This window comes from Myotis yumanensis, unplaced genomic scaffold, assembly GCF_028538775.1.
Source record: "Myotis yumanensis isolate MYYU_CA2020_CCGP unplaced genomic scaffold, mMyoYum1.0.hap1 SCAF_1, whole genome shotgun sequence".
NCBI lineage: Eukaryota > Metazoa > Chordata > Mammalia > Chiroptera > Vespertilionidae > Myotis > Myotis yumanensis.
The window spans coordinates 183453099-183479515 of NW_027223752.1; the positions used below are offsets into that span (position 1 = coordinate 183453099).

Consider the following 26417-nt stretch of genomic DNA (forward strand, 5'->3'; position numbering starts at 1 on the left):
GCTTTAAATAGAGTTTTGTTTTTACCCAGTAATAAATAGGATTTATTTTGGTGTTGATTTTAAAGAAATTAAGTTGCATTAAATGGGATCTGATTTTAGGAAATTAATTTTCCATATTATATATAATGGACTTAAAAGATCATTTTAATCATCCAAGTATTACTGAAATGAGCAGGTTGAGAATTAAAGCCCTAAATTACAAAATCTCCTTCAAAATCTATGAACAATGTTGGGATCTATCAATTTTTATAACTTGTGCCATTAAGAATTAACACCTAATGGAAGAAAAGGATTGGTTTTAAGCTATTTATACTTGTCATTTTAAAATTTCTGAATAGTGTTTTATTATATGCATATACCATAATTTGAATTATTTCCAGTTTTTATCATTTATAAATAGAGCTAGCACAAGCATTTGTGAAAAACTTTTTTGTGTGGACATATGTTTCTATTCTCTTGGGTGACTATGAATAGAACTGTTGAGCCAATCTGTGGGTGTATGTTTACCATTAAAAAAACACACATTGCCAAACCATTTTCTAAAGTAGTTTTATCAGTTTTTACTCCCATCATTAATGTAGAAGAGTTCTGGTTTCTCCATATCCTATCCAAAAGTTAGTATTGTTAGTCTTTTTAATTTTAACCATTTTTTGTGGGTGTGAAATGACATTTATTACAGTTTTAATTTGCATTTCTCTGATGAGCAATGATGTTGAATACTTTTTTATATACCCATTGGTCATTTATCAATCTTCCTTTGTCATGTGCCTACTCAAGACTTTTGCTCATTAAACAAAATTGTTTGTTTTTAACACTGAGTTGTAGGATATTTTGAATTTGTGTATATAAAGAGTATTTTCAGATATGTTTATCAAGAGTATTTTCTTGTAGTCCATGTCTTGTTTATTCATTTTCTTAATGATGACTTTAGATAAGTAGAAGCTTTTAGTTTTGATTTAGCCCTTCCCCTCCCCCCAAATATGATGAGTACTTTGTGTTCTAAGAAATCTTTGCCTACTCCAAGATCAGAAAGCTCTTCTTTCTTCTAAAAGATACATTTTACGCTAATAGTTTTATAGATTTTAGCTTTTCTATTTCAGAGTATAATTTATCCTGAATTAATATTTATGTTTGTAATGTGAGGTAAGAGTTGAAGTTCACAGTTTCCTCCTTGATATCTAGTTATTGAGAACTTACCTTTGATACCCAAACTCAGAATACAATAACTGAAAAGTCTGAATGCCAATTACATTGTACTATGGAGTCGTTTAGCTAATCACTACATATTTTTGCTTGAGACATAGTCATCTTGTAGGTGACTTGTAGTTATCTTAGCTAATTGCTAAGACTAAAAATTAACAATCAACTGATTTTTGTTGAATATTAGAGTAAGCGAGATCCAAAAATTTGTCCAATGGACTAAAAAAGACAGAAAACTCATGCAAGACTTTATTTTTTCCAGATTCCCTTCTGAATAAAACAGCAGCAGCAACAACAACCACAGAAGCTGGTCTCCTGCAGTTTTCTGATGTGTTCCAGTGTCTCACATCCTTGCCTCATTTATATCTGTTGCATGTTATATCTTTTCTGTTAACATGCGGAAGAAGCTCCATATTCATGTAAGTATACTAGTTCCAAAACATACTGTAGAATCATATAAAACTCAGCACTACTTGGTTGTAATAAATAGAAACCCTCCTCAAAGTTGTTTAAGCAAAAAAGAGTTTGGTTAGATTCAGTAACTTGGGAAGTCCAAGTGCTGAAGCTGGTGAGGCCAAATATACATTGAATTTTTTCCTTGTGTAAAAAGATATTTTTAAAATGTTAAAATTTGGTAATTTTTTTTTAGCAGTGTAAGTAGTCAACTGCTCTCATTCTCTAAAAACCTACTATTTGTAGATGTGAAAAACTGGAGACTTAAAAATATGCTCTAAGTCAAAGGCAGGGCAAATTTCTTAAATAAAATGGATATATTTGCCCTAAATAGTAATAATGCAATTTGTATCAGTTTTCCAGAGAATTATCTGCCATTAAAAATAAAGAAAAGAACCCTGATTTTTAACTCAGATTATCGGTATTTTGTTTCCACATTCAAATTGCAGTCTAAGAATCAGTTTGTTGAGTTTGATTTAGTGAATATTTATTTAGGATTTTTTTAATTAAAAACAAGGAAAACAGAAAAGGAACAGCGCTGTGCAAATGACCTCTGGGTCCGGGCAGGACTTAAATGCTCACATCCCCTCAGAGGATATTATCATCCTTGTTTGCTTTGACGGTTACAGATACTATGTCTCTCTTTGTGCTGTTTGCAAAAAAGCTGAGCTAGTCGAAAAGAAGAGATGGACTGTCTTTCCAATGGTGTGCTGGACTGCGGGCATTTGTTCCTCAGCGGGCTGTGTGCAGGGCCAGGGCTGCATGGAGCCGATTGTTTCTCGGGACTGTGCAGACCCGCTGCCTGATGTCCTCGCTGCTGACAGTGGTTGCCAACAAACCCTATTCCTTTCCATTTTGCCTGGTCGTCATTTCGCTGGAAAACAAGGTAGCTGTAGCCGCACAGAGACTTTTTCCTCCTTCCCTTTCCCCCTCTCCCCCCTCCCTAGCCCTCTCTGGGCTTTGACGTCACGTGTGCTCCTTTCCGTTGCCATAGCAACCCCATTCCCCAAGCCCTCTGTCGGTCTCCTCTGGTAGGTTCCACAATGGTACAGGCAGCATCACGCTGCACAATGGTTTCCAGGCAGTGAAAGAGGGTGATTCAGCAAGCCACTCTTCTCCTTCTCCTTCTTTCAAAAAAAACCTTCCCTTGTCTTTTTATTTTTTCATGGGGGCTGGGGGGCGCTTGTTACATGCTTACCTTTTGCTTTTCTTTTTTCATTTTTACAAATTTCCTTTTTTTCTCCTCACCCCTCAATTCCCAGGGGCTTGAGTGACTTTAAGATTGGGTTTTCTTGGACATCACCTGTCCATCTTTAATTTTAAACATTTTCCCCACCTCCAAAGAATCTGTTCCTTATCACAGTTTGGAATGTGGTTAATGAAAAACAAGTAGGGAGGATTTGGGGGGCGAACTGCTGGATGAGGATCGGAGTTCTGAAGCACGGAATGGTAGGTAGCTCTTTGCTCCTTCTGGGTTCTAACCTGTGTTTTGGAGGGTGTGGTGATGTCTGGTAATTGCTCCTGGTGGGGTGGGAGAACCAGGGTGGGAGAGGAGGCAGGTGCGGTGGAAGCAGGTTAATGAAGTGAACTACCTCTGAGGCCGGAACCGCCAGCCTCTCCTGCTGTGCGGTGCATCTCTCCCCAGACTTGGGCGTGTTGGAACATTTCTGTTTGGAGTGAGGGTGGGAAGAGGGTGGAGGGAGCTTTCTTCTTGTGACCAGGGGTTTTTAGATCAGTGCAGAGCTACAGAAAGGAAGAGAAACGCAGGAGAGAGAGAGAGAGAGAGAGAGAGAGAGAGAGAGAGAGAGAGAGAGATGCTTATTGGAAGTGCTGACCTCAGTCCCATATCCAAGAAATGCTACGAGTTCCCTAAAACATTAAAAATCATATCTTTCAGTATGCACTTACATTTACTTCCTGAGAGCTGTGACTTAAATATTTTGGGACATATTTACATGTTTTAGTTGAGAATGGTATGTATGTATTTTAGTTGCAAAACTAATGGCATTACTCTTGCAGAAACACTCTAGGCTAAATTTGGGCTGGGGGGAGGAACACAGAACAGGGGTCAGGTGAAACATTGGCACTGCAGTCCTATAGGTAAGGGGTCCCTTTAAGAAAGTGATCTAGTCACAGCAGGCAGCATTTTTTTTTTTTTTTAATGGCATGGTTCCCAGGTTTTCTGTGCTGGGATACTGTGTCCCCTGGAAATGTCAGAGCTCTTTGGGGGAGAAAAAAGATATATGATCAGAAATGAGCATGGCAATATATTTATCAGAACTTAGGTATTTGTGCCTGCAGCAAAATAAACAGGATTTATTGGAAAATCTTCAAGTAAATCAAGGTTAGAGATATCTCAAGAAAATTATATATATACATATCCCCCCCGCCCCCCCCTTACATTTAAATGTAGAGACTGAGTCTCTGCTTGAACCCTCTTCAAGGGATAACTTCCTGGGATACTGCAATTTAGCCACAGAAGAATGGCAGTGAGCTCTGAAGCCATCACAAGGTTGTTTACGTGCCTGCCTTGTTGCAGAACCGGACAGTGGACAGCAGCCCTGCCTGCTGCTGGCCTGTTGATGGTAACTTTTATGAACGAACTGGAAAGAGGCAGGCTAAGTCATGTGGGAGAGGCCACAGTTCAGATGGAAGGAAAATGGGTATCAGTGCATCAGGCCCAAAGGTCCGGATTCTCCCTCTATCCCTAGACTGCTAGTTGTCGCACCCTGGGAGACCTCATAGAATGCTCATCAATGTGTTTAAAATGGTTGCAGGCATGACCATTTGTCTCAGAGAGGGGTCAGTAAAATTTGTGCCTTAGGTGAGCATGTATGTCAGAAGCATGGACAGAAATGCTCATGAATGAGCTCGCAAGCTTCTGACCTCACTCTGGAACCCTGGGATTTTAGGGGTCAGGCAGTTTGGCTGCAGCAGTGTTGCTGCCGCTGGTATGTATTGGCTTCCCTACCTTGATCTCTCTCTCTTATAATTGACAGGAAGTACTGGATTAGTTTATTTTACCAGCTAGAGCAAATTGGATTTTCTCACCCCCACAACGGAACTAGAAAATCAGATGACAAAGGTGATATGACCTCAGATATTAAAGACTCTTCAGGCTTCCTCATCTGCACATTACTTCCTCCCGTTGTTGCAAAGTGTCTTTAATTTGACGGGCTCCTGTTGTTTGAAAATCCTCGCAGTTTTGGTAAAAAGATTCTTGATGATGAGGCAGTAAGAAATTATACGTGGAGTGGAAGAATCAGCTGCCTCCAGCTTCCTGCCTGCTTGCCCCAGAACAGCATCTGGCGTTGGGAGCAGTGCGTCTGCGGTGCTGGAGGGGGATGTTTCTGAACAGATCCCAGAGGGGCCAAGTGTGTTTTTGCTGTCATTGTCTGGTAGGTCTGCAGTTGTTAGGATTTAATAGTTTCGTAGCGCGTGGCCAATATTTCTCAAGGTTAGAATGAACTGCGAATTGATTGTGGGTGCTATAAAATACATGTGCTAGTATATTTTTCGATGCCAGGAAAATTCGTAGGGTTTTTCTTGTTAGTATATCCTATAGGAAAATCATAAGCAAAGGAATCTGCCTCACCTACGTAGTGTGAAAAAGCCTCCCATGTTTAAGGGAAGGCCTCCTATAATTAAAGGTTATTTTTTTTTAAGTTTTATTGTGGCTTTATGTAAATGAGCCTATTTCTTTGGCTGTAATCTTATTGGAAAAGTATTTTAAGACTGATGATAAAAGGCAAAGACTAATTGGGGGTTTTCTGGCTTATTAAACATGGGGGCAGATGCTCGCCTTCGCTGCTCTAGTTCTGGCTTCAGGTCACATTTGTAGCTAAAAGACTTTGCATGGAATTGGTGTGTTCACGTCAAGCGATTGCTTAGTTGCTTACGAGAATAATGGACTCAAAGCAAGAGAGACTTTCTCCAATTTAAATAATAGAAAACAAATTGACATTAATTTTTTTTTCCCATTGCCCCTACTGTTTCTTTTCCAGTCTCTTTTAAGCTTTGGTTGGACATTGCCACACTTACGCAAAAACAGGCACAGTGTCCAGCCATGGCCCGAAAGTGGTACAACGCTGTATGTGCTGCAGTCTTAGTGCTTCCTCCCTGGCCCCCATGGATTCTTACACCTCCTGAGGACCAAGGGCTTGTGGAGAAAGTTGGGCCTAGAGACTCCTGAGGGAGATGCTTCTTGGTAAAGAACATCTGTTCTCTCTTATATTAGATACCTCTGTTATGAGAGAGAACATTTGTTTCTTCTTATGTTAGATATATTTATTCCATTACGTAAATCTGAGATGAGACACTGTTGCTGATTCAGATAAAAGATCAGGCTGCATATTGATTGTTTGAAAGAGAAAATATAACTTAGAATTGGAGCTTGGATTTCCAGAAATTCAACCTCTCTGCTCATGTCCCCATCACCAAGTTGAAAGATTTTGAATAAAGATTTTTCAGCTTGACTACATGGTGCCTTTATGAGAAAAATCAGGGCCCAGAGGGGAAGTGAAGAATCTGCATGCTGTGTGTTTTAGGCACGAATTCTCCCCCTCCTCCCACCTTCATTTAATGGAGGGGAGCTTTATTTCTTATTGTGAGACCTCAGGGGATATTGAAAATCTTTAAATTAGAGACATTTCTGGCTTGAAAAGTGGACCTCAAATTTATACTTATTTTTGGTAAAGGCTTTTTGTTGTTGTTGATTTGATATTTTGGATTCCTAATAAGCCACCGTGACCTTTCTTACTGTTCTTATCCCTGGTGACTATGAGATGTAAAACCTAGAGGCTCCTAGGAATGGAAATTAGAGTTTTGAATGGAAAATAAATGACTAAAGGTTCCTAAGAAGCAGTTCTAACCCCCAGTTGCTCTAAAAGCTGATACGGTGTGCAGGTGTGAAACAAAGTTCCCCTACAGGGCAATCAGTCATTTGCAGAGTGACCTGCACAGTAATGAACCGGATTTTTGTTATAGTCTCTCTCTCTCTCTCTCTCTCTCTCTCTCTCTCTCTAGGAAAGCAGGGAGAAAACAACCCAGCAGTGACAGAAAAGTACTAAAACCTGCCTCCTGGTTTTCAGATGTTAACCAGCCTGGGTGCTCCATGTGCTCCCTGACAATGAGTTTCTTAAAGTCATGATACCTTCTCGTACATTGGAGATAGCATTTGAAAGCACTGATAGTGAAGGAAAGCGCATAGTTTGTTTATTTGGTCATGTGCACTCAGTGTCTATGCTACCTCTGTCATAGCACGTGTCACACAACACAGAGATTACCTGTCCCTATGTTTTCTGTATTCCCACTAAACTATAATCTCTGCCAGGGACTGACTGCGTCTGTTTGGCACATAGTAGGGGCACATTAATATTTCTTGAATGAATGTCTCTGATGTACAGAGTTCTCTGTTACATAGTTTCCTGTAACATAGTTTCTGACACTTAGGAGCTTATAGTCATTTTTGGAGATGAAGTTAAATAACAAAGGTGGTATATAATTGTATATTAATGATTTAACAATAAATGTAATAGGAATTCAGAAGAGAAAGAAATTCACCTGCTCTGAATTGGTGGTAGGTGACCCTGGGGCCACATAGGGATGGCCTGGGGGGAGGAATTCCTAGGAGCAGTTACTGTAAGCCTCTGGCCAAGAAAGGGATTCTTATTTGGGGCGGAGAGGAGGTTGGTTTGGGTGTGGTGACCATACTTCCCAAACTAGAAAGCAAAACTTACGTTCGATGATGGGATAGAACATTGGAAATGGGCACAGTCTCGGAGAATCTGGTCTAATAAAATGTCGAAAAATAATAGTAACAGATTGAAGTTACAAATCTAATTTTTTAAATAGATCAGATTATGGAAAAATCACTTACAGGTCTCTTTCCAACTCCAGACCAACTTTAGTTTTATTTTATTTCATATACTTCAGTGGTTTTCAAACTTCTCTCAGTCAGTCCTTTTATTGTTAACTATGCAATCCATAGTTCCAATGAAGTCTTACATGAAAAGCAGAATATGCAAACATGTAACAGTGGAGCTGCCTCAGTTGAAGCTTAGTAGGATGCCTTGTGTCAGAAAACCAAATCATATCACAAAACCAAATATCAGTCCTGGCTGGTGTGGCTAAGTTGGTTGGGCAGCATCCTGTGCACCAAAAGGTTGCCAGTTCAGTTGGGGTCAGGGCATATGCCTGGGCTGCAAGCTTGCTCCTGGTAGGAGGCACGCAAGAGACCAGCCAATCAATGATCCACTATCATATCAATGTTTCTCTTTCTTTCTCCCTTTCCCTCTCTAAAAAATAAATCAATAGAAAAATCTTAAAAATAAATACAAATATTATGTCATCCAAAGTAGCAATACAGATTGGGCTCATGTTCAGATTATAAAATATCCAGCTACTCTGGTGTGGGTAAAACCAAAGTTCTTGTGCTTGTGATAATTTTACAGAGTGAACTACCTCAAGATGTTTTATTTCTCGCCCCTGTGTCACCCATCACCAATTGTCCTTCGCAGTCATTTGGTTTTCTCAGTGCAGGTGAAATAACCATTTAAATGTTAAAATCAAATTTGTCTATGTTTTTGCTTTGATTTTAGGCTAGTATGAGAAATACCAAGGACAGGATCATCTCAGATCTTCGTTATGGCAACTCATGCAAGAAGCTGTTGAATTAGATCCATTTCCTATAGATGAGAAACCAAACAAGCAGTGGTGAGTTACAAATTTGAAAACATTCCTTAGCAGGAAATGTTTAAATATCTACATAACCAGTTTAAATATTGCATATGATTTAGTATATGGATATGAAGAAATTCTGCTCTGAATAATGTCACTAAAGTGAACATTGATTGGATAGGATGTTTAACTGATGGTGCGGTGCTATTAATACCACAGATAGCAGCATGAGGTCTTGGGGTGCGTGGGTTCATTGTATAACACGATGATGCTGCCACCCTGGATGCTGTCAGCCTATGTAAAATGGATGCAATGAACAATTCCATGTGGCTGAATAATAGTTCGGTAACTGTACTTTTCAGTGGTTTTATTATTTGTAACATAATTCTGTATTTACCAATTCATCCTTTCTAGTAGAAGAATTGGTTCTGAGCTAAATTATAATGCTCCATTCCTTTCATATATATATTCCTACTTCCTATACATATTCACATATATGCACATTCCTATATAAATAGATAGTAGTATATAGGTATATATATTAACAGAACACTTAGATCAGTGGTTCTCAACCTTCCTAATGTTGCGACCTTTAATATAGTTCCTCATGTTGTGGTGACCCCCAACCATAAAATTATTTTCGTTGCTACTTCATAACTGTAATTTTGCTACTGTTATGAATCTTAATGTAAATATCTGATATGCAGGATGTATTTAGGCGACCCCTGTGAATGGGTCGTTCGGCCCCCAAAGGGGTCGTGACCCACAGGTTGAGAACCGCTGATTTAGATCTTTAGAAATAAGGGAAGAGAAATCACATAGCAGTTTTATAAAGCTCAATTTATGACATTTTAGCCTAAAAATCAATTTGCTTGATAAAATAATATTAAAAAAAGATCCAGTTGCCTTGCTAATTGGAATAATTTTTAAAAATATTATAAAAATAGCATACATAGGCAAAATATATATTTTAATCGAATACTTGATGTTTCATAGTTACCAAAGTCAATAATCAATAGACTCCAGCAGTGATGAACTAGTTATCTGTCAAATTACATCTCTGGGAAATACAATATGACAGCGGTGCTTGTAAGACTCTAAAAGAAGCTGTTTTGAGCTAGTGATCAATAGCTTTCTTTCATTTGCTTAGCGGCTTCTATAACTCTGGGTAGATAGGCTACCCTGTGAGTTAATGTATAACCTATGACTGCAGAAGACTGATGAAATTAACCCTATGCTTATTTCACATCATGATTTTCATTACAGTCTGCTTACAGTTATATTGAGGAAGCAGATGTAACAGTCATCACTATTCTGTGCTTAATCAACATGTATTAAATTGCCATTACTCAACCATTTTCAAACTAAAAGAAGGGCAATTTTATATGGCTGAACTTAATATTATTTTGAGTTATGTATCATTCTAAGTAATGTAGAAAACGTACTGCCCCACACTTGGAGTGCGGGAAACGAGTTAAGTCGGCTCGCGTGAATTGCGCGTACTCCGCGGGAGCCGTCTTTAACTCGGTTCATATAGATTTGTGGTGGAGTGCGGGAAACGTGTAAACTCGGGCCGATTGTAACTGCGTATTACCAAATATTTGTTTGTAATCCACCCTTTTGGTGGATGGAACAAAACCAAAAGACAGAGCCATCTTATATTTTGGCGGGAAATTCACCCGCACTCCAAGTGTTATTAATATGGTGCTGTGACACGGGCAGGCATGGGGGCCAAAGGATGTGCAGCAGAGGAGAGTATGCAAGGAAGGCTTACTGGAGGGGATCATGTTTTGGCTGACTACTAAGGACAGTAAGAGGTTAGCCAGGGGAAGGGGAGCAGTGGGAACATTTTTTGATGGTCCACAGGCTTGAGAGAGCGTACATTTTTGTGGGGGTGGGGTGGGGGGGGGACTAGGTGTCACTTTGCTGGGGCATAAATGGGAGTAGTGGAGATGAAGAGGGATGCAGGAGATACATAATAAAGGATCTCTTAGAATAAAGCTAAGGAGTTTGGATTTTATTCCAAAATGAAGAACTTTTAAAAGATTTTAAGGAGGAAATTAACATGGACACATTTATTTTTTAATTGTGAAAGATGTCATGCACATGGAAGAATGTGTGACAAATACAGTTTGAGGAATAATTATAAAGCAAATGTCATATAACCGTTATTCACATTAAGAAATAGACTCCCGGTACGTCTCTGTGTGCTCCTTTAAGATCACGTGCTTTTCCTTCCACTACAGGTAACCCCTAACCGCCACCCTGCCTTTTGTCACACTTGCTCCCTTACTGTCCTTTGAAGATTTTCCAACTTGTAATCATATAATATATATTCTTAGTCACCTGACTTTGCTAAACATTGTACAGTTCTTCTTCCATGTTGATGCATGTAGTTAGTTTATTCATGAAAATTGTTGTATAATATTCTGTTTCATGCATATAGCAAATTCAATTTTCCATTATACTATTGATGGACATTTGGATTGTGTCAATATTACTTATACTAATATATATATTATCTGATTTATATATATTTATTTAATAAATATATTCATAATAAATAAACTTAATAAATATATATAATACTTTTTATGCATATATATTATTGCTCATAGATTCTAGTACTCATATATAAGAGCTTCTATAGGATACATAGCAAGGGAATAAACTAAATTTTGAGGTATGTGCACATTCAATTCTTCTAAATAATGCTAAAGTATTTTCCCCAATCGGTGAGATCAGCAATGTATGAGAAGCTTTATGTCCTCATCAACACTTGATTTATAAGTTCTGAAATTCTGCTAATCAGGTGGATACATAATTGCACTTATGGAAATTTTAATTTGTACTTTGCTGATTACTAATGAAGAAGATCTTTTCGTTTTTTATTGGCCATTTGCTTTTCCTCTTTTGTGAAGTGTCTGCTTAAGTCTATGAGATTTGTGTTTCAGAATAATAACTAGATTGAGTTCTTACTATGTAGTAGGCACTGTGTTAAGCACTTTACAAACATTTTGTCTTCATATCATTTTTATGATTCACAGTTAAGGAAACACAGATTTAAAGAGGTTAAATAACTTGCTAGCAGCCACACAGCCAAGAAGTAGTTGACTTAGCATTTAAGCCCAGGTGATTCTGACTCCTGAGTTCTTCAATTTCTCAGTGTCTAGAAAGTGATTAGGTTGGTAGCAGAGAGAACACTTAAGGTGTTATTGTAGAAATCCAGTTAAAAAGGAATAAAGGTATAAATCAAAGAATCACCTTTATGACATATGTACAAAGCAACTGTGAAGAAGTGGAAGGGTTTTTAAAAAAATCTCAAGTTTTAATACCTGTTGGCTAGGTGGATTCAATTTAGTCATACAATGTACATTTACACTCCAGGTATTGTGATAAGTTTTAAGAATACACTCTATGATTCCATGATTTAATAAGAGATGAATTTATTTCATGGGATCATAAAGCTTAGCATTTAAAGAGACCACAATGTTTATTTGGGTCAACTCTTCACTGTTTTAAAACATGGAATCTGGTTCAAAAAGAGGTTAAGTGGCTTATTCAAGATCACATGCTACTAAATTTCAGATTAAGAATAGACACCAGGCCTGAAAAGAATGCCAAGAAAGTACAACTTGCAGAACTTTTAAATTAATACGTAAAAACATAATCAACCTACTTTATCTCCTAAACATTTTTCAAGTCAGTTCCCTTTGAGTAAATCTGTTGTTACTGCCATAAGTTAGGCGCTCATCATCATTGTTAGCAAGTTTATTTAGATAGCCTAGCAAGTTATCTTCTTGCCCATGAATCTACCAATGAAGTCACCAGATCTGATTTGCAGTTGTTACCAGGTAACCTTCTTGCTCATTTTGATATGCTTGATTGCCTATGAAATAAATTCCCTTCCCCTTAAAATATACCATATTCCCATTCACCCCAATTTAGGAACTGTTCTCTCCCATTGCCTGGGACACCAATGTGCTTTATTACAGGCACTCAGGGTTTATTACCTCTGTGCTTTACTTCACGCTGTCTATTCTGCCTGTATTCACCCCACCCGTCCTTTACTAACAGTCATTAGTCATCTGTTAAGACCTTTGGGGACTTGACAACATGGGCATCATCTGAGAGCTCAATAGATCCCACCCAGATCTACTGACTCAGAATCTTTCAGACAAGATCCTTGGATGATTTAAGGTTTGAGAGGTACTGCTTAGACTCACTTTAGACTTCATCAGGTGTTATCTTCCCTTAGAAACGTTTGCTGACTCCTACCATTAGTCATTCATTTCTTCCTGGTGTTCTCATAGTAGCCTATGCACCGTAGACACTGTTACCACACATTTTACTGTTTATGGGTCTGTCTCTCCGCCTTAGCCTGGGAGTAATTTGAGTCAGATATAATTATCTTAGACTTCCATGCCTAGTACAGTGCATAAATGTTTATTGAATAATTGATGAAAGAAAGGAGAGAGCAAGAGATAGATATATAGAATGATAGAGCAGAGGCAGGAGAAGAAAATTATGAGAATAAAATACAGCCAAAGGACTTTTCAGGGAAATAACTAGACTATAAAAAAAGGCACCAAAGATTGCACCTCTGGATACAATTTGGAAAGCAGCTGACAGAGGGTCTGCAATCTTATTTAAATAGATTGGCTGATAAATGTGAATACTATTTGCCAAATCTTTCAGAATCCAAATATGATGAATAAGAGACTGTTCAGAAACTTGTCATGTAAGGCTGCTCTGTCTTGCTTCTTTGTGGTTGCAAGTTACCAAGATAGGAAACTAAATTCTTAGGATTAGTAAAATGAATATAAGTAGCTCTCATATTGTACAAAAATTTAAAGGCCTTTCACTGACTGGCAAAACTTCAGGCGATATTTCCCAGGAAGATGGAGGTGGGACTGTCACTGTTTGAGAGATTCCAAGTAATTTGATGTCAGATAAGGAAAGTAATAATGTTTTCCTTTAGAAGTTGGTGTTTTATTGGTGCGTATGTAAAGAGTGAGTCAGCATAAATTTTAGCATATCTCAGATTCTTCATAAAGAAGTCTGTATTCCAATAACCAATATCAGAGGAACTATTATTAAAATAGAAGTATGAGATATTTATTATTTTTTTGTTGTTGTTAATCTTCACCCGAGGATATATTTTCCATTGACTTCTAGAGAGAGAAGGGAGGAGGAGAAACCAAGAGAGAGAAACATGGGTGTGAGAGAGACACATTGATTGGTTGCCTACCACACGTGCCCTGACGGGGGTTGGGGATTGAGCCTCCAACGGAGGCATGCACCCTTGACCAGGAATTGCACCTGTGACCCTTCAGTCTGTGAGCCAACGCTCTAACTCCAGAGTCAGACTGGCTAGGACAGAAGTATGAGATCTTAGTGAAAATTTGGTTAGCATAAGGACCCTTTTCAGATTAGGGTTTATTGGAAAATGTAGTCTGCAGTTCAGCAGCAATCATTACATGTGATAATCTATTTTGTGTAGTGTAGATACCAGAAATTATATATGCCAGGTGTTTCAAAGTTGTTGTTGTTTTTTTCTCTATCAAATGTGGTTTTTATTCAACTGACAAGCACTGTTCTACAGCTGCACTTGTGGAACATCACATGGCAAAAACGGGAGTTTTTTTCTCTAAACTTTTTTTTCTTTTTTTAAAACTTGTTAAAAATGAGGTTGGTCCTAAAAATATAGAAATAAATAAATTTAAATTCACACAAAACTGTACATTGTCAAAAGGTCACTAAAATACTACAATTTTAAAAAAAATATATCTTATTGATTTTTTTACAGAGAGGAAGGGAGAGAGATAGAGAGTCAGAAACATCAATGAGAGAGAGAGAAACATCGATCAGTTGCCTCCTGCACACTCCCCACTGGGGATATGCCCACAACCAAGGTACATGCCCTTGACCGGAATTGAACCTGGGACCTTTCAGTCAGCAGGCCGATGCTCTATCCACTGAGCCAAACCGGTTAGGGCTAAAACACTACATTTGGTTATATAAAAAGTCAAGTCCCTTTTGATGGAAAGGAACGTGGAAACTTGTTGGTGTTGATGGTATGGTTTCTTCCTGTTAACAGACTGATAGGGGGAGGAGACACAAAGGAGTAGGGAGTGAGTTTTTTTTTTTTAACCTGCCTTCCCTACCAAATACTCTTATTTATCAAGAGATAATCCACCTAGCTCCAGGGGCAGTGAAGAGGAGGTAAGAATAGTGAGAAATGTCCCCTTTGATCATGCCCTACCCCACCCCCTCTCAGCCCCTCACTTCAAACTGAGGCTAGGACTCCACCCCACCTTAGAGTGCCTGTACCCTAGGGAAAGAGATGGAGCTGAGAGAGGAACACAAAATAGGAACAATTGAGATTCAAAGTTTTCCTTTGACTTGTACTTTTGGAAGGGCTAGGCCAGTGGTTGGCAAACTGCGGCTTGAGAGCCACATGCGTCTCTTTGGCCCCCTGAGTGTGGCTCTTCCTAAGCCTTAGGAGTACCCTAACTAAGTTAATAACAATGTACCTACCTATATAGTTTAAGTTTAAAAAATTTGTCTCTCAAAAGAAATTTCAATCGTTGTACTTTTGATATTTGGCTCTGTTGACTAATGAATTTGCCGACCACTGGTTTATTAGTGCTTTAAGTCCTGAAGGCTCATTTTCGAGTTTCTTTAAATTTGAGAGTGGATAACCTTGATAGTATTGTCTTTAGAAAGTAATTTATAAATCTTAAGAATCAACACAATTGCAATTTAGTTCATTAAGATTTGAAAAACTTGCACTGCCCCCTAACACCCACCCCCGCCCCCCCCCCCCCAAAAAAGGATTGAATAAAATATTAGGCAAAAAGTATGTGAAGTAGTGGGAGGGGATGTATTAAGTTAAGCTCTTTTTTAAAAAAATCTTTTATGAGTTTCAGCCAAATATATTTTGTCAAGTATCTGTTGACTATTGTCTTGCTAACCAGGGTTCAGGTCAGCAGTGTGGGACATCACAGGCAATCAAACCTAATGTGCTGAACTTCTTTTCTAGTCTTGATCCTGAGTAAAGATGTCTGACTCTGTGTTATAATTTAAGGAGCCAAAATACCCTCTGGTTCGCAACCCTCCGCTTCTGAACCTGATATAATGTGTGAAACCCCTAGTTACTCATTTGGTTGAAGATTGTACCTGTTAAAATGGAAATGTTTTGAGGTAAATTTGTTGGCTAGTTAATCTGATAAGCTAACTTGAGTTAAGGTGTAAATTGGTGATAATGGATTTTGAATCATGGATAATATCTACCCTTGGATAAATGTCTTCATGCATTAACAAAGGAGGCTAAAAGAATAGATTACATAGGAAAGATTTTTATATGGGGAGGGAATCAAGATAAGTCCTGAAGATAATGCTGTGTTAGGGGTTTATCAGATTATTTTAAAATTTTCATTGTACCTTCTCTGAAAAAGGAAGAAACCTTGATGTGAGACTATTATCCATATGGGATATCATTCATGCATAGGCGACCAAATTGACTGTATCTGTTTCCCAAATGTGTAATTTCTTTTTCTGAAAATTGTCTTCTGCTACTGTTCACAAATGTTTGTTCATTGATTTATTTATGAGAATAATCTTTTAAATTCGCCCTTAAAAATCATGGTTTCTAAGCTGTGCTGGGATTTACCAACATATTAGGTGAAACTATTGGCATCTTGATCACTTTAGATGTTATCAATGCAACACATTTACATAAAGGTTAGCAGATATTTTCAATAGGCAGATTATTGTGGTAGAATCTCTGAAAAATGAAGAAGACACAATTCTCTCTTTCTCCTTTCCTCCCTTTCTATGTTCTTTCCTCCCCTCCTTCCTTCCCCCCTCCTCCCTCCTTTCCTTTCCTGAAATATTTACTGGCTGCCCAATCTGTGTGAGGTACTGCAGCAACAAAGATAAATTCTAGTTAGTCTGCTCTTAAGCAACTCATTATCAGACTAGGGGCCTTCGGGTGGGAAGGAAAGAGGGAAAAACTTTTAAATGAGTGAAAAGACATCGAGTTCAGGGAACATTGCAATGATTAATGACTCAACTATCACCCAGGCATTCTCACTTGGGTTTCCACAGAAAGACATGGGTCCCGGTGTTCTAAGGCAGCAAGCAATTCTCAGACTTGTGGTTTCACAAACCCTTTTCATTCTTGAAAATTATTGAGGAACCCAAAGAGCTTTTGTTTATGTGGGTTCTATCCATTGGTATTTACCGTATTAGAAATCAAGATAGAAATTTAAAGTATTTGTGTAATTCATCTAAGAATTAACAACAGAAAACACATTACATGTTAACACAAAATAACATGTCTTTTAGCGAAAACTGCTCTTTGCAAAATAATTTAGTTACAAAGTGGCATTGTTTTACATTTTTGCAAATCTGTTTAATGACTGATTTAATAGAAGACAGATGAATTCTCTTATCTACTTATGCTTTCAATCTGGTGTTATGTCACACCTCATGCAGCCTCTGGTAGACACTACACTACATTTGAGAGAAAAGGAGAATGAAAACAGCAAATCATGCATTAATATTATTTGGAATTCGTTTTGACATCAGTGACCCTCCCTGAAAGGGTCTTCAGGGGGGTCTGTGTACTATACTAGAGAACCACTTCTAAAAAGCATCTGTTGTGTGTAATGAATTCATATCTTTTTTATGTATCTAGAATGGTACTGCTTGTGCACCAATCTTGGAAAGTTGGAAAAATTGTGTGTTTTGTCATTCAGAGAAGGAGCTCTAGAGGTGAAAGGCTGCGAGACTGTCACCTCCATGAAGGCAGAGATCTACGTCTCACTAGATATCTCAGGGCTGGACACATAGTTGACTCTGTGACGCTCAGTGATAGACATTCTAATGTGACAGACATACTTTTAAAAGTCACAATAGTTCTAGATAGAATAAGATGAGAAATAAAGGCCAGTGTGTGCTGTAGAGTCAAAGGGAGCAGCCATTTTCAACTGAAGTATTAGAAGAGATTCATGGGAGAGATGAATTGGCGTGGAATTGTGAAGATAACGTCGATAGTGTGGGAGTTATAAAGGTTACTTCTAGAAAGGGAACAGAATGAGTAAGGAGCAGACTGGGTTTGGGGTTCAGAAGTTTAGGCTTGTGGAACCTAGGCCAAAGGAGAAGGCAGTCAGAGATACGGCTAGTAACACAGATTGGGTCTGGACTGAGGGTGGTCGTGGATATCTATGAAGGATTTCATGTCTGTTTCTATAGACTATGAGGAGGTACAGCTGTTTTCTGAGCAGGTTTAAGGAAATGATTCCGGCCCAGCCACTATGGTTCAGTGGTTGAGTATCGACCTATGAACCAAGAGGTTCCCAGTTCAATTCCTGGTCAGAGCACATGCCCAGGTTGCTGGCTTGATTCTAGTAGGGAGCATGCAGAAGGCAGTTGATTGATGTTTCTCTTTCATTGATGTTTCTATCTATCCCTTTCCCTTCTTCTCTCTGAAAAATCAATCAAAAATATATTTTTAAAAAAGTAGAAAAAAAGAAAAGGAAATTATTCTGGCAGCAATGTTGAGAGTGGTTTGAAGAGTGAGAATGGAGGCAGGGTGAGCAGCTAGGGAAGGAGGGGATGAGAATCCAGCTTGAGAAAGAGACAGCACCACTCAGTGGAGAGGGACCCAGTAGATAGAGAAGGCCTCCAGGTTTTAGGTAATTTGAAGTAAGAAGTGAGAGACAGGGCTTGCGTCAATGAGGAAGGGAAATAGTGGGTTCTTTATGATTTCACTGTAGGCTAGACCATGGTATTACTAAACAATTATACACAGGACCTCGGGCTTTTGGTTTCTTCATATACAACGTGTAGAAATAGGTTGCTTGCCTATTTGTGTCACAGGAGTCCGTGTGAGGATTAATCAGCTCTTTGACAGAAAGGAGCTCTATTAATCCCAGCCATCAATAAAATAAGAACGTTTGCCAGGTGCTTTTGCTTCTATGTTGAAGGCTGCTATGCAAATATGAAGTACCGCCTGGAACTATTGTCACTGTTTACAATAGTAAAGCCATTGCCACAAAATGCCTACACAGCAAACGTTTTCTCTGTCAGTTCCAAATAAGAAGATGAAGCCAAGCATGGACGTCCATTCCATTTAGTTTATTATGAATCTTGCTATTTGTAAACTAATTTCCTGGTTAGCAGAGAAGTCATTTTAAGTGTATTTGAATTTCACTGTATCTCATTATTTCCATTACTCTGTTCTGGTGAGGTTTTCATTGCTCTCAGGGACTTAATTATCTTGAATTTTCTCTATGCAAATGAAGGCTGGGCCACATTTGATGTGTCCAGTACTTGCATCTGTGTTCTTGTTAATTATGGTTACTTCCATTAATTTAATACATAGCTGGTCAGGCATGTAAGCTCCAGAATTAGACTATCTGGGTTTAAAGCCAAATTCTATGACTTCATATGAGATCCTGGTTAAGTCACATCATCTTTTAAGCTTCAGTTTTCTCATCTGTAAAATGGTACTAATAATGGTGCTACCGTGGGGGGGATGAATGTAAAGCACATAGCATTAAATGCCCAGTAACTGCCAGGTTTTGGTTTTGGTCACGTTTATTACCATTATCATTAGAACGTCTTCTTTCCTAATAGGTTCTTGTTCCATATCTTGTTAATTTATTATTTGTCTACTAATAGTTAATTTGGGACTATCAACCGTTTCTTTTAAAACCTAGAATAACATTCTGAAGAATTCCCAAATCTTAAATTTTATTCATTGTATCTTTTTATATATACTAGAGGCCCGATGCATGAAAATTTATGCAAGAGTAGGCCTTCCTTCCCCCAGCTGCCAGCACCGGCTTCCCTTGGCACCTGGGACCTGGGCTGGCTTCCCTCAGACCCCGGCTTGGTCAGGAAGGATGTCCAGAAGATATCCGGTCTAATTAGCATATTACCCTTTTATTATTATAGACTAGAGGCCTGGTGCACAAAAATTTGTGCACTGGCGGCGGGGGGCGCGTGTCCCTCAGCCCCACCTGTGCCCTCTCACAGTCTGGGACTCCTTGGGAGATAACAACCTGCTGGCCTAGGCCCGCACCCAGATGGCAGAGGGCAGGCCCAATCCCTAGGTGCAGCCCCTGGTTGGGCTCAGAGCAGGGCCGATTGGGGAGTTGGGGCGCCGCCCCTTGTCATGCACAGAGCAGGGCAGATAGGGAGGTTGTGATGCCACCCCCAGTCACTCTCAGGGTAGGGCTGATGGGGGGTAGGGGCGCCACCCCCTGTCACACTCAAGGCAGGGTCGATGGAGAGGTTGTGGCGCTACCCCCTGTCATGCACAAAGCAGGGCCGATCAGGGGATTGGGGAGCTCTCCCCTGTCATGCACAGAGTAGGGCTGATAGGGGAGTTGGGGCACCACCCCCTGTCACACACAGAGTTGGGTGGATCAGGGGGTTGGGGCGCCACCCCCTGTCACCCACAGAGCAGGGCTGATCAGGGGGTTGGGTCACTCCCCCCGTCACACTCAGGGCAGGGCCAATGAGGAGGTTGCGGCTCTACCCCGTCACACACAGAGCAGGGCCCACGGGGGGGTTGGGGTGCCTTCCTCTGTCACACACAGAGCAGGGCCGATCAGGGGGTTGGGGCGCCTTCCCCTGTCACGAACAGAGCAGGGTGGATAGGGAGGTTGTGGCCCTGCCCCCTGTCACACACAGAGCCGCAGGGCGATCAGGGGGTTTGGGCGCTGCCCCCGTCATGCTGCTTCAGGGGCAGTGAGGCCTCGCTGCTTCACTGATCCTGGTGCTGGGAGGCCTCGTGGCTCTGTTGATCCCGGTGCTGGGAGGCATATTACCCTTTTACTATATAGGATAGAGGCCTGGTGCATGGGTGGGGGCCGGCTGGTTTGCCCTGAAGGGTGTCCTGGATCAGGGTGGGGTCTAGCTTGGGTGCCTGGCCAGCCTGGATGAGGGGATGATGGCTGTTTGCAGCTGGTCATACCCCCTTCAGGGTGGGTCCCCACTGGGGTGCCTGGCCAGTCTGGGTGAGGGGCTGAGGGCCGTTTTCAGGCTGGCGGATGACTGAAGCTCCCAACCTCTCCTTTTTTCTTTTTTTTTTTATTCTGGGATTTATTTACCTTCTATGGCTGTCACTGGAGCTGAGAGCCAGCTTTAGCTCTGAGGCTCGGCTCCAGCTCTGAGACCTCAGCTGCTGAAAGCAGGTATCTGGCTTTGTTTGGGTTCTATAATTGAAACACTTGCAATTCCAGCTCGGGCTGGCTGGCTGAAAGCATGGGTTTTGTTTAGCTTCTATATTTGTAACATTGTTTCTTAGACTGAAGCTCAGAGCTGGGCAGCGACAGGCGGGGAACCTTGGCTTCCTCCTTCACTGGAGCAAGCAAGCCTCCTGTTCGCTTCAGCTACCTGGCTGCCGGCTGCCATCTTGATTGGCAGTTAATTTGCATATCGCCCTGATTAGCCAATGGGAAGCGTGTCGGAGGTATGGTTAATTACCATGTTTGTCTATTATTAGATAGGATATTCCTATTGGGCTTTCTTTTGCCTAGAAAATCAAGTATTTAATTCTGCTGTAAATGAAAGGTACTCAATGACTTGTTCTGACTGGTATTATTTTCCATGGCACGTTGCTATCCTCCCACAGTCTTTCAGCAAAGAAATTTTGCTTGCCTTCTTCCTTGTTGCCCCTTGTATTTGACTTAATCTGTTCTCAATCTGTACTAGTATGTTTCTGACCTTGTTATCAACCATGTCTTTCTAGACCTCAGAGGCACCTTTCCATATTATCTCAGATCCATTGAGATCTGTTCAGAACATACACCAAGCCCTTGGCATATAGTGTTGAGGCTCTGTGGGTGGTCAGGGCTGCAACCAAACCTGTGCTCTGCTCATCAAACCAAGACTCATTTATCTAATTTGCATAAGTACTTCAAGAGTTATTGTATTCCTGTAGTCCTGCTCAGTACCCAATCAGTTCTAATTCATTACTATTGATAACTGATGCTTATAAATTCCTGTGAGTTTTGGCCAGATATATCATTGACAGATTCTTCTCTTGTCATAGTTGCATGGACTGAATGTTCATCCATCAGCTTTTGCTACACTGTCTCTAACTTCTATGGGATAGGAACCTAATGAAGGCGATAGTGCTTACAAAGAAAAGTTAATCTATATTTGTTAATAGTGAGTCTATTCGAATTGTAGAGAAAAGAATGAAAATGACTATTGAAAATAGCTGCTATTAGAGGTGAGAAAATGATTGAGTAGTAAGGCAAATCAGAATATATTAGCATTTAATCAGTGCCTTCTTTTATGATTCCAGTGTTGAGTATCTGTCTTAATCATTCTGGCTTAGAAATTGTTCAGATGACTATACCAGGGAAAAGTTTCCTTTTTGAAAATTGTGATACTCAATCTGATGTTAGGTCATTGAGATTTAAATTTAACACCTCAGTTTCACTGACTTTCAGTGTGGAGTATCCTTACTTTAGCAATTTGCTAGTTGTGTGATCTTGGCCATGTTACCTAATGTCTGGTCTCTTGGTTTTCTCATCTGTAAAATGGGACCAATAAAAGCATTGATCTCATCTGACTGATGCTTGCCAGAGGGGAGGAGGGTGTAGGGATTGGGGGAAAAAGGTGAAGAATTAAGAAGTACAAATTGGTAGTTACAAAATTGCCACAGGAATGTAAATTACAGCATAGGAATATAATCAATAATATTAAGATAACTGTATATGGGGCTAGGTGGGTACTAGAAATATTGAGGGCAACACTTTATAAAGTATAGGATTGTATAATCACTATCCTACACACCTGAAATCGATACAAAATAATATTGAAAGTAAACTTTAATTGAAAAAAAAGCAGCGGTCTCATAAGGTAGTCGTGAGAGTTTGAATTAATTTTAATAAGAGATATAAGATATCAGAGATTTAAAGTTGTTAGAACAATGCTTGGCACAGAACAAAACTTCAATACCTATCAGCAAGTGTTATCATCCTGCTGAAGTAGCGTGAAGGTTAGGAGTTGATTCTGGAATCTGGGCTTGAGTTCTTACTTACTTACTGCTTAGGTAATTTTGGACTCCATAACCTCTCTGAGCCTTTGTTTCTTTTAAACTGGGACAGTGATAGTATTTAATTCATAGTGTTAATGTGAGGAATAAATGGAAATTTCTTAGCATAATTATTATTGAACAGTAGCTATTATTTTTACACTTGAACTTAGCCAAAAGGCCGAGAAGCGATTAGCTATTATTTTTGTAATTCTGATGATATGCATTATATAGTAATTACAATAGTTAATACTTATAGAGAATTTATTCTGAGCCAGGTAAAATCCCTGAGTATGTTATATATTTATCTCACTTATTCTTCACAATACCTCACAATGAGGTACTACTATTATTATGCCCACTTTACAGATGAGCAATTTGAAGCACAGAGAGGTTAAGTGACATGTTCAAGGTCCCACACTTAGTGAGTGGCAGAAGAGAATCTGCATACTTCCGAATTATATTCTCCTGCCTCTTCTGAAGATAAAAAGTTGAATGTAATGTTTGGAGAATGAAACTAGACTCTAATGATTGAGGGTCTCACTCTGTCCTACTCTCTTTCAAACCCTAAATCTATTCATATAATCAGAAAATCCCAGTTAAAATGAAGATTTGTAAGTAGCACTAGAGGAGAAAAGAGGGGGAGTCATGGTGGTGGAGGGGGAAACTGAGGTCTCTGTGGTTGTGTATGCAGGTGAAGCCTCAGTGCTTCTTGTCCAAGATGAGATCTTCTGTCTTGGGGATGAGGTGAGAGCAGGGTTTACAGAAGACTTCTCATCTTAATTAGCTTCAACTTCTCCCCTTTCCTACTGCTCGCCTCACTGCAGGACTCTGTCTGAGGCTCCAAGGAATTGCACACATTTGCTATTTACTTATTTTAAATTAAAAATGTTACTTTATTGTGCTTTGTACTCTGTATGTCCCTGGTGATAGGTGAGGTGACTTTGTCTGCAGTGCAGCCTTGCTGATACACTCTGTGTAATAGAATAGGGCCTGTCTGCAGAGGGTGGTGCCCAAGGGTGTCCGCCTTCAAGTCATACAGATCAGATCCAAATTTCCACCCTGACCTTGGGCAATTAATTGACATGTAAGACTTAGTTTCTTTATCTATAAACTGGGCATGTAGTATGTATCCCGTAGTTTCTGAGAGAACCGAGTGTAAAACATTTTAATATACTGTCTGGCTAGAGGAGAAAATTAAATTTTGTTATTTTAACACTAAAAAACTTTGAAAAGATTGGTTTGCTTTGGATCATTACCAAACAGTTTCATTATTGAAATAATAAAAAGAACTTAGTTGTTATCATAGAAATTCCCTGAGGTATTTTCAGTAAAATAAAATAAAGTAATTTCATTTTCATCCTCATTAGCATGGGTACTCCTGGGTGACCCCTACTGGAATTGGGAAGAGCAAGCTGTGAAAAGGGTGTAGCTGGGTACTGTAAGAAAAAAAATGAGTCTACAAAATCGTACTCTACTGTTTGTTTATAAAAGTGAAATAATGTGTGTGAATGTACTTTGCAGATTCTCAATTTCTCTGCAAATATAAGATTTAAAAATAATTTCCATAGACATTCTGAGAAGAAGAGAAGTTTGGAATTAGACAAGGAAGGCAAAGAGAGGAAGAAGTCTTGCATCACATGTTAAGGAAAGTATGGATTATATGAAAGGCAATTAAAATTTGAGCAATTGGACTGTTGGAAAAAGGTAGATAGATAGATATTGGGAAAACATATATGATAAGGATAAAATGACCAGCTTGATAGTAGTAAGTGGAATATTTGGGCAAATCAATGGTAGCTTGAATGATGGTGGAGGATTCTTTTTTCTTTTTTTTTAATTGTTGACACTATTACAGATGTCTGCCATTATCTCCCACTTTGCCCACCTCTATCCAGCCCAGCTTCCCTCTCTCTGGCCTTTACCACACTGTTATCTGTGCTCATGGGCTATGCATGTTTGCTCTTTGGCTATCCCTTCACTTTCTTTCATCCAGTCCCTCCCACCCCCTCGCTCTGAGATCTGTCAGTCTATTCCATGTATTCATGCCTTTGGATCTATTTTGTTCATCAGTTTATTTTGGTCATTAGATTACACATATAAGTGAGATCATGTGGTATTTGTCTCTGACTGGCTTATTTCAGTTAGCATAATACTCTTCAGGTCTATCTATGATGTCACAGAAGGTAACAGTTCCTTTTATACAGTCATGTAGTATTCCACTGTGTAAATGTACCACAGCTTTTTTTTATCCACTCCTCTACCAAGGGACACTTGGGCTGTTTCCAGATTTGGCTATTGTAAGTAGTGCTGCTATGAACATAAGGGTGCATATATTCTTTCTGATTAGTGTTTTGAGATTCTTAGGATATAGTCCCAGAAGTGGGATCACTGGGTCAAAAAGCAGTTCCGTTTTTAATTTTTTGAGGAAACTCCATACTGTTTTCTACAGTGGCTGTACCAGTCTGCATTCCCACTAGCAGTGCACTAGGGTTCCCTTTCCTCAACATCGTTGCCAGCATTTGCTGTTTGTTGATTTATTGATGGGAGCCATTTTGGCAGGTGTGAGGTGGTATCTCATTGTAGCTTTAATTTGATGATTAGTGATGCTGAGCATCTTTTCATATGTCTATTGGCATCTGTATGTCCTCTTTGGAGAGTGTCTATTCAGGTCCTTTGCACATTTTTAAATTGGATTGTTTGTCTTACTGGTGTTGAGTCGCATGAGTTCCTTATATATTTTGGAAATTAACTCTTTATCAGATGTATCATTGGTGAATATGTTTTCCCATATGGTGAGTTCCCTTTTCTTTTTAAAAATATATTTTTTATTGATTTCAGAGAGGAAGAGAGAGGGAGAGAGAGATAGAAACAACAATGATGAGAGAGAATCATTGGTCGGCTGCCTCCTGCACGCCCTCTACTGGGGATTGAGCCCGCAACCTGGGCATGTGTCCTTGGCTGGAATTGAACCTGGGACCCTTCATTCCTCAGGCTGATGCTCTATCCATTGAGCCAAACCAGCTAGGTCTCCGTTTCATTTTGATTGTGAAGAAGCTTTTTAGTTTGATGTAACCTCATTGGTTAATTTTTTCTTTGTTTCCTTTGCACTATTAAATATATCACCAAAAATACTGCTACGAGGGATGTCTGAGATTTTACTGCCTATGTTTTCTTCTAGGATTTTTATGTTTTGTGCCTTACATTTAAGCCTTTTATCCATTTTGAGTTTATTCTTGTGTAGGGTGTAAGTTGGTAGTCTAGTTTCATTTTTTTGCATGTACGTGTCCAATTTTCCCAACACCATATATTGAAGAGACTGTCTTGACTCCATTATATGCTCTTGCCTCCTTTGTCAAATATTAACTGAGTGTAATGGCTTGGGTCGATTTCTGGGCTTTGTTTTGTGCTGTTGTTCTATGTGCCTGTTCTTATGGCAGTACCAGGCTGTTTTGATTACAGTGGCCTTGTAGTATACGGTTTGATATCAAATATTGGGATTCCTCCAACTTCGTTCTTTCTCAAGATTGCTAAAAGATTGTTCTTTCTCCTTTTTGGCTCCGTATAAAATTTTAGAATATCTTTTTCTATATCTTTGAAATATGCCATTGGTATTTTAATAGAATTGCATTAAATCTAGATTGCTTTGGGGAGTATGGACATTTTAATAAGGTTAATTCTTCCGATCCATGAGCACAGTATATGTTTCCACTTGTCTGTATCCCTCAATTTCTTTCTTCAATGTCTTACAGTTTCTGAATACTGGTCCTTTACTTCCTTGGATAGCAAATGTAGTGTAAGAAGTATATAGGGACCAGTTACATTATGAAGAGCTTTGTACACCATATTCATTATAACAGAAGAGTTTTAAGCAAAGGGTTGGAAACATGATGAGATTTGAGTGTTCGCTGTATGGAAAACGATTGGAGAAGGTATGGCTGGTGGTGAAGAGACAGGGAGGCTGCTGCAGTGGCCCAGGAGAGTCGGAGTGGTGGTCTGGACTGAGCACTGCCACGTTAGG

At 39.4% G+C, this 26417-nt stretch overlaps 1 protein-coding gene across 6 annotated transcripts in view; it reads left to right on the forward strand.

Moving 5' to 3' along the window:
- Positions 1-2685: 2685 nt before the first annotated feature.
- The window catches only part of MAPK10 (mitogen-activated protein kinase 10), a 280579-nt gene continuing 256847 nt past the window's right edge, over positions 2686-26417 (forward strand). For 4 of the 6 annotated variants that reach the window (XM_070393324.1, XM_070393300.1, XM_070393333.1 and 1 more), the window contains exons 1-2: positions 2688-3102; positions 8253-8367. The gene's annotated coding sequence lies outside the window, so the exon portion shown is untranslated. Of the gene's footprint in view, positions 3103-4773; positions 5052-8252; positions 8368-26417 lie in introns of those variants that run through there. The other 2 variants (XM_070393316.1, XM_070393308.1) reach the window with 2 other exon arrangements.